Source organism: Alligator sinensis, unplaced genomic scaffold, assembly GCF_000455745.1.
Source record: "Alligator sinensis unplaced genomic scaffold, ASM45574v1 scaffold745_1, whole genome shotgun sequence".
NCBI classification, from domain to species: domain Eukaryota; kingdom Metazoa; phylum Chordata; order Crocodylia; family Alligatoridae; genus Alligator; species Alligator sinensis.
In genome coordinates, this window is record NW_005842119.1 from 928,043 (window position 1) to 936,257 (window position 8,215).

Consider the following 8,215-nt stretch of genomic DNA (forward strand, 5'->3'; position numbering starts at 1 on the left):
CTCGGAGTGGCTGCAGTTCCCTGCTGCAGCCACTGGGACTGCCCAAATCATCAAAGCTCTCCAAATCTTTGCCGAAGTTTCGGAGAGCTTTGAATTGATTCAGACCTTTAAATTGATCCCCTGATTCGATTCACATTCGGAGATTCAGCCACCGAATTGGGCCGAATCTCCTCTGAATCGAATCACCACCCAAAGCTTCACACAGCCCTAGTGCACATTATAAAATGCTTCATATTTTATATTAGCCTACCTAATCCCTAATAAAGAGAACATGCAGGTAGGAATAGAAAAAGTCTCAATTTTGGAGCCACTTCAATAGAGTGGTGTTAAATTAGCTCACTAAAGCAAATCTTTCTGAAGGTTTTTGTCAGTCTTTTAAACTTTTAATGACACAAACTCCAAGATTATATGATTAAGACTGATCGGTGCCACTGAAAATAGTCATTACAGCAAAAGTGTCAGGAAGTAGCTCCAGCAAGAGCTACATCAGTGAGAGTTACTGAATAGTCTTGTGCATACTGAGTATATCTTGTTGTGGGCAAAGGGGTCTCTAACTTCTATTTTATTTTTTCTGAACTGAACAGTCTTTCTTCTCATTCATATACTTGCAGCTTTCTGATATATTTATTTTATTTTTTAAATCCTTTCCTGGCCATTTCTTGTTCCAGACCACCCGCACCACTATTCTATCATATTATGGAGTCCCAGTCAAGATATCCTAAAACAGTCATTAGATTTATATAACTTACTTTTGGAAGATATCAAGAAAAATTCTCAAATCTTACAGACCCGAGTCCTGATCATGTATATATAATACATTATATATATTTACACCATGTGTATGCATTTATATGGGATTATTCTGGCTGTAACAAAGTCATTAGATAGAACTGTCACTATGGCTAGGGACAGAAATTATGCATAAATTAGTATAAGTGATTGGAAACTGGTTTAAATCTGTAGCCCAACAGAAGTTCAGTGCACATGAACTGATTTCAAAATGGCCAGAACTAGTTTAAAATAACCTTGATGTAGTATCAGACTTAACTGGTTTAAGTTAAATTAGTTTATTGAACTTCTTTTCCAGATCCCCTCCAGATTCAAGTTAACTCACACTCCCCCAGCATCCCAGGATGCTTTGCACCTCCCCTGCAACCCCGCCCCCCCCCTTGCAGGGTGGGCAGCTAACCTTGGCCCAAGCTGTCTGCTCCAGCCCAGTAGGGAGGTGTGCTTTAGCACCCCCTAGCATCTGGCTTGGGCCACTGCAGGCATGTGGCTACATTTCCAGAAACAAATATGAATGTCTGTTCACCTGCTTACTGGTTCAATCTACACAGCTTGGACTAACACGCAAAAATTGAATTGATTCAGCCTTGTGCTTTTTGACTGCCTGTATTTAGACTATATGTATACAAAGGCAAAGTCTACACTCTTCCTCAGTAACCGTAGTTGAAGTGAGCAGTCTGGCAGCTCAAATCAGCCCCCTCCCAGATTACCTAGAATGTATGCATCTCACGGTCTATTTAAAGTCTGCTGCAAACACCTGCACGTTACTGTGGCATCTGCACAGCAATGGCCAATCAGTAACACAAACCTCCAAAGGCCACTTTCATGCTGTGTGCACTTTTCACATTCCTGCAACCAAGACTTGTATTGGGATCTTTGCTGCACTTAGAGTAGTTTCCATAGGTGACCTGAAATAATGCTGGTTTTTTGCCTGCCAGGGTAAGTGCTACAAAACTTAATTCAGCTCGAAGTCACTCTAGACATAGCTTGCAGTTAAAACCATTTTTCTATAACACACCAAAGGCATGAGTGCCTGCCAACAATCTGTTTTTAAAGTGACCTTTTAAGAAGTGGATCAAAAAAAAAAATCAACAGAAACCTACAGGACCTGGGAGGTTTCCTATCTTTGAGGAGTAGAAAAAAAAAATCCAAAAGCTTTCGAATTAATCTCATAAGTGCTGTTTAAAAAAAAAGGTATTTAAAAAAGAAAAAGGTAAATGTAAATGTATCTTTCAGTTACATTTCCTATAAAGATTTTTATATTTGTCGGGTCATGTTATAAACTGTAAATTCTACCATAACAGCTTGGAAGAGTACAAAAACAATCATAAGTGGGGATTTCTATGATGCCTGGATCTGTTCTGGCTCCTACAGCAGTGATATAAATGCTTGCAATGCCTGCGCATACTGTGAATATATCTGACTTCTGGCACTGCCTTGGCACAACCAGGTGAGTTAAGATTACTTCTGTCCCTAGCTTTACTGATAACCATAACGTCATTAAAATGTAGATTTCTGTCTGGGAACAACCACAGTCAAGCTATAGGCTCTGTAATACCATTGTAGTAAAACCTGTTAAGCTTTAGCAATAGAGACTTATCTCAGTAAGTAATACATTTCCTGGAAGGAATGTAGCCTTCTTAAAACAAAGTGTGAAACGTGAAGTCTCTCAAGAGGAAAAGATTTTGTTCACTTTTTCATGTTAATCTTTGCTACCTATTGATATCTTCCTCAGCATGTTGCTGAATACTAGAAAATTTCAAGTAAACAACCAGAAGGTAAAGCTTTTACTGGCACATATCTGAGCATTAATTGAAATGCCTTAAGGCGGAGTAAAAATGCTTCTAAAACATTTATGTAAGATAAATAGAACTCCAATAAGAAAAAAGAGGATGGGGAAGGGCCATACAGAACAGTTTGCTTTACAGCTCTCTACATCAATTAGCCTTTAAATACTATGACTTTTTGACTTAACTCTTCAAAATTAAAATGCTTTACAAAGAATCCTGAGGTCAGAGACGACTCAGCTCAGTGAGGTATTACTGGAAATATTTTTTTATAAAAATAATACTTTATAGGATTTTTATAGCATTCGTTTTAGAAGACAGTTTTTTTCTTCTTGGGAGTCTAGAGCCTGGTATATTTGCCAGTGAAACCTTATTTATATTTTATATTCAGATGCATTCTCTATAGGTACACAATAACATTCACAACAGATTATATTCAATTATTACTGAGTCATAATTTTCCTCTTATAGGCTGCTTCAGACGTAGAAAAAAAAATCACTTTAAACTCTGCGCGCCCCCGCACCAAGCCCAGCACATGCCCAGAAGACTAATTGTGTTAGTTGGACCCAGCACATCCACATCTGTATAGATCAGGCACTTTAGTGGGGCTTTTTTTGGCGCTTTTATCTAACAGCTGATTGAACCAGCTGTTAGATAAAAGTGCCCAAAGGCCCTAGTGAAGTGCCTGATCTATACAGACACTGCAGAGCCATGTTGAACTATCATGCTGCTTCTTCTGATAAAGCAGTTTTGTTTTGTTTTTCATGTCTGTCAGCAGCCAGAGTGTCTACTGAATTATTAAAAGAATACCTTTATAGTTAACTTATGACATTAAGGACAAAATTACTTCAAATGACAGCCTAGGGTCATTTGTCCCTCCTCTGCTTCTGGTTCTGCACTTTCATAGAGGTGTATAGAGATGAGTATATCCCCCAATTATGCTGCCTTCAAGTCCATGAAGTTAGCTCTCACCAGAGCAGGTTGGGGGAGGATAGCTGACCTCCACAATGCACCGACTTAGGAGAGAAGAGCTGCTTGAAGGAGGATAGTGATTTGTTGCTGGTATAGGCCAGCATCAAGCTGCCACTCCCAAGGAGCAAGTAGGATATAGGATTCCCTAGTGGGCTGGGCCATAATCACAAAAATGCTGTCACTGTGACTTCTTCCTCATTTGCCCACCTAAAGTATTTTGGTGTAATCCATATGCCAGATGAGTATGCAACACCTTCCTCCTAGCTGTATTTCTATATATAAAACTGTCTTATCATCACTACTTTTGTCCCTTTACCACAGCTCACAGTCTGGTAGGTATGTGGGGCATGGTTAAATGAATATAATGGTTAAATTGTGTCAGTGGATAGTCACATGGTTAAATGATTTTGTGGTTAAATAGATTCATTGGCTATAAGACACAGATCTAATAGGCATGCACGTAAGAGAGTCAAAAAGTTTGGGTTGAGTTTTGGATCCCTCTTTAGTCTGTAAGAAATGTAATAAACTGATTGTCAGCAGCTCCCATAATTACATCACAGCTGAAGTGATTATGAAATTGTTTTTGCCCCTTATGAAAACATTCTTCTAAAAGGTTACCAAATTGCAAACCTCTTCTTTTTCAAAATCACTTCCAACTCCTATTATTGCTAATGAAGTTAATACAAGTGAGATGAGTACCTTTACCAAGTATATCTTCACTTGGAAGTGATGCTGCCCCAAATAAAAGTAACTGCCGTGTCCCATGGTTTTCAGTGAGCCAATGGGGCAGGCATGGTATCTTTTGAGTATTGGACAGGATATAGGGAAGAGCTGAGACCTAGAGAAGGTACATGTTGAGAGTCAAGTAGAGTAGGCTACTAAGATGTCAGAGGTGGATTTACTGCTTATGATAAAGTGTAACAAGTTAGAAGGAAATGAATGAAACAGTTTAGGAGGAAAACGGTTAAGAGGACAGGGAAAGGGAAAGCAATGGAAAGGTATGTACTCTATGGTAGCAGAGGGGAAGTGGAGTCCTGTCAAAGCAGGGCACATGGCTTTATGCATATTAAGACTAGGTTTAGACTCCTAAAAGATCATGTAAGCTTTTTTAAGGCAGGGAGGAGAGCTGTGGGTAAAAAGTTGTTTAATCTAAAGAAAGAAATTAGAAGTTTCAGAAACTGATTCTTTTGGACCACATCACATCTTTTTCAGCACATCTTTTGAGTGTTGGAGGTCTCTCCTGATTTCTGAGCATGTAGGGTTAGCAAGACTGTACATTTTTAAGGCCTGAGGGAAGATTCTGAACATCTAGTCTGGCTTCTTGAAAAAAAAGGCTGCTAACATCCAGTTGGATTTGAAGACTTCCAGTAACGGAGACTTTACCACCTCCTTCAGCAAGTTATTCCAACGCTTAATTACTTTCATTGTTAAGCATTTTTGCCCCAGTTCTAGTCTGAATTTACGTCACTCTTCTTGGATATCGGCATGCTTTTTTGCTACATCTGTCTACTATTGAAGATACTTTCTCTATAACATAATTTGTAGACGATAATCAAGCAATTTCATATCCTTTTCTTGGTTAAAGTAAATAGATTGATTTTCCCATTCTAAGCCAGGTTTTCTAGATCTTGAATCATTTTGCCACTGGCAGCAATATAGCCAGGATTTTACTCAGGGAGACAGAGTAACTTCAATTTAAATTATAGACATTATATGAAACCAACTGAGACTTATTCCCACTAAGTTTCCTATGAATCTGTTTTTATTCATTTCTTATTTTTAACAGAACTTAGCAATCAAAAGGGAAAACTTTGAAGTTTAATATTAATACCAGATGTTACATTTTTAAACACCAAAACTGTTTTGTAGTACCCTAACCGAAACACTTAAATTATTTACCAAAAGTTATGTTGGTGACTATGGAGTGCTTGGCAAAAGCCAGGTAGTAAATCATGTAATATTATAATCTTATACGAACTTACATTTTGCATTTTAATTATTTTTAAACAGATATTGTCAGTTTTATGGCCTAAAATAAACAATATAACCCCATATAACAGAAAACATAAACGAGAGGTCCGAAAAGAGTAATAAGAATATTGAATGGATGTATTTCCTCTCATTGGAATTCTTTTTATGACTTGTAAATTGCTAGAAAACAAGATAGACTTTTCTTTCTTACAGTTTGGGGCACTGAGTTTTTATGTTATTTGTATCAAGAGTGGTTGCTGCTCACAGGGGACACGGAAGAGTTTTGTGAGGGCCACCCTCTAGCTGAAGCTCTCCGAAGCTAAAAGCAACCTATAACTTCATCCAAAGAACCAAATTCCATAAATGGGCTTACAGCAGCCATGCTTTAGATACAAAGAGACCTGTTATACATATTTCTCCGCGAGTTATACTTGATGGGGGGATATTTTTAAATACAATTGAAAAAGCACTTGTTGCAATGAATAAACTTATACTAAAACTAAATGGAATCTTCTTTTAATAATCCCCATTGCCTTTTAGTAATAAGGTATAATTTTCATCATATATGGGTCCAAGTTTGATTCCTCATATTTTTTTTCTGCTCTATCTGATTTGCATGGTCTGGTTTGCTTGCAATAATCAGAACTTGATACCTATAAACAAGTAAGTTGTCTAAAACTGAATACAAATGCTATAACAAATCTCCTAATAATCACACTGTCCAGAGGACTGTGTTTATTTTTATTGTTACTAGAACTTGCATTGATAACCAGTTGTTTAAGCTTTATAAATAATTTCCACATAAAACTTTTCTATTAATCTTGGACAAGCCATGGAATCTACTGTTTGTGCTATGACCAACCATGAAATCAAGCCACTTTGTCCATAATTTACTTTGGGTTTTGAAAGTAATAATATTGGAGACATCATAGTAAATTATGTGATATAAATGCAACGCTACACTATAATATGCATGGTGTATGTACTAATGCAACCATTAAACAGAATAGTGTTGCTGCAATATTAATGTATTTTAGATTATAGCAAGCAGAACTAATACACATTAGGTTAGATCATTTTCCTTCAATAATTACTAGAATACTGCATTGTCTATAAGGAACTGCCATCCACATTCAAGAAACATAAGTAACACCATCTATCTAGTATTTCAGAATCGTAAGAACACAGCTGGCCTCTCTGAAGACTAAGCTCCTGCTGAGTAATACTGCACATTTCATGAACACTAGAGATTTAAGTTTCACTGTTTTGGTCCTTTCAACCACTTGTAGATAGTAACATTAGTGACATGAGAAACTATTAGAGAAATGCTTCTCACCAAGGCTGATCAAAAGAAAAGATTTCACCTAGGTACTTCAGGTACTGTATATCTGAGGCTTCTTTCTTTCATAATTTCTTTACTCAAAAAATTGAGAGAGGAGGAAGGAAGCTTTTCTATGTGCTGTTGAAAGGCAGAGGTTTTCCCAGTCTTATGAATGCTGCTCTTAATCAGCAGAATTGATTAAAAGAACACTGCCCAACACACACCAAAAAAACCCCAACAACAAACCAAAAACGTTTAATAGGTTTTTAGCTTAAGCTAGAAGATAATAGGGCTGTGCGACACTTCAGGTGCCGATTCAATTCGGAAGAGATTCAGCCCAATTTGGTGGCCAGATCTCTGAATACGAATTGAATCCGGGGACAAATAAAGATCTGAATTGATTTGAAGTTCTCTGCATCTATTTGAAAAAGACTCAGAGAGCTTCAGCAATTCAGGCAGTCCCTGCTGGCTGCAGCAGGGAGCTGGACCCGGACTCCATGCTGGTAAGTAGGGGGCAGGGGCGGGGGAGGGAGGAATGGAGGAGGGGAAAGCGGTCCATGGGGGGACCCCTGCCAGGTCCCATCCCCTGCCTGCTCTCACAGCCCACCTGAGTGCCCCCTGACCCCAGCCCACTCTCCTTGCGCACCCCCCCAGGGCTGCCCCGCCTGCCCCAGCTCCCGGTTGTTTAAAAAAAAGCTACTACTCACTGGCTGCTGTTGGGCAGGGGGGCGATCCTTGCTGCCTCCCACTGCCCCGTGCTGCATGGTGGGCTCTGCCATGAGCCCCTTGACCCCCACCCGCCATCCCAAAATAGAAAGCCCTGGACTCACCAACTCTTGCAGGGGCCTCGGGGCTCTGGGCGGGGATTCATAGATTCATAGATGCTAGGGTCGGAAAGGACCTCAATAGATCATCGAGTCTGACCCCCTGCATAGGCAGTAAAGAGTGCTGGGTCTAGATGACCCCAGCTAGATGCCTATCTAATCTCCTCTTGAAGACCCCCAGGGTAGGGGAGAGCACCACCTCCCTTGGGAGCCCATTCCAGACCTTGGCCACTCTAACTGTGAAGTTCTTCCTAATGTCTAGTCTAAATCTGCTCTCTGCTAGCTTGTGGCCATTATTTCTTGTAACGCCCGGGGGTGTTACAAGAAAAAAACCTTGTAAAACGCACTGATAAAACCTCACCAATTCCCTTCTGTGCCCCCGTGATGAACTTATAGGCAGCCACAAGGTCGCCTCTCAACCTTCTCTTGCGGAGGCTGAAGAGGTCCAGGTGCTCCAATCTCTCCTCATAGGGCTTGGCCTGCAAGCCCTTAACCATACGAGTGGCCCTTCTCTGGACCCTCTCCAGGTTATCCACATCTCTCTTGAAGTGCG

At 39.7% G+C, this 8,215-nt stretch overlaps 1 long non-coding RNA gene across 1 annotated transcript in view; it reads left to right on the top strand.

The window, feature by feature from the left end:
- The window catches only part of LOC112550472, a 61,872-nt gene that overhangs the window by 42,041 nt on the left and 11,616 nt on the right, over positions 1 to 8,215 (top strand). The window contains exon 3 of the long non-coding RNA XR_003094342.1: positions 2,091 to 2,236. This is a non-coding gene — a long non-coding RNA (uncharacterized LOC112550472). The remainder of the gene's footprint in view (positions 1 to 2,090; positions 2,237 to 8,215) is intronic.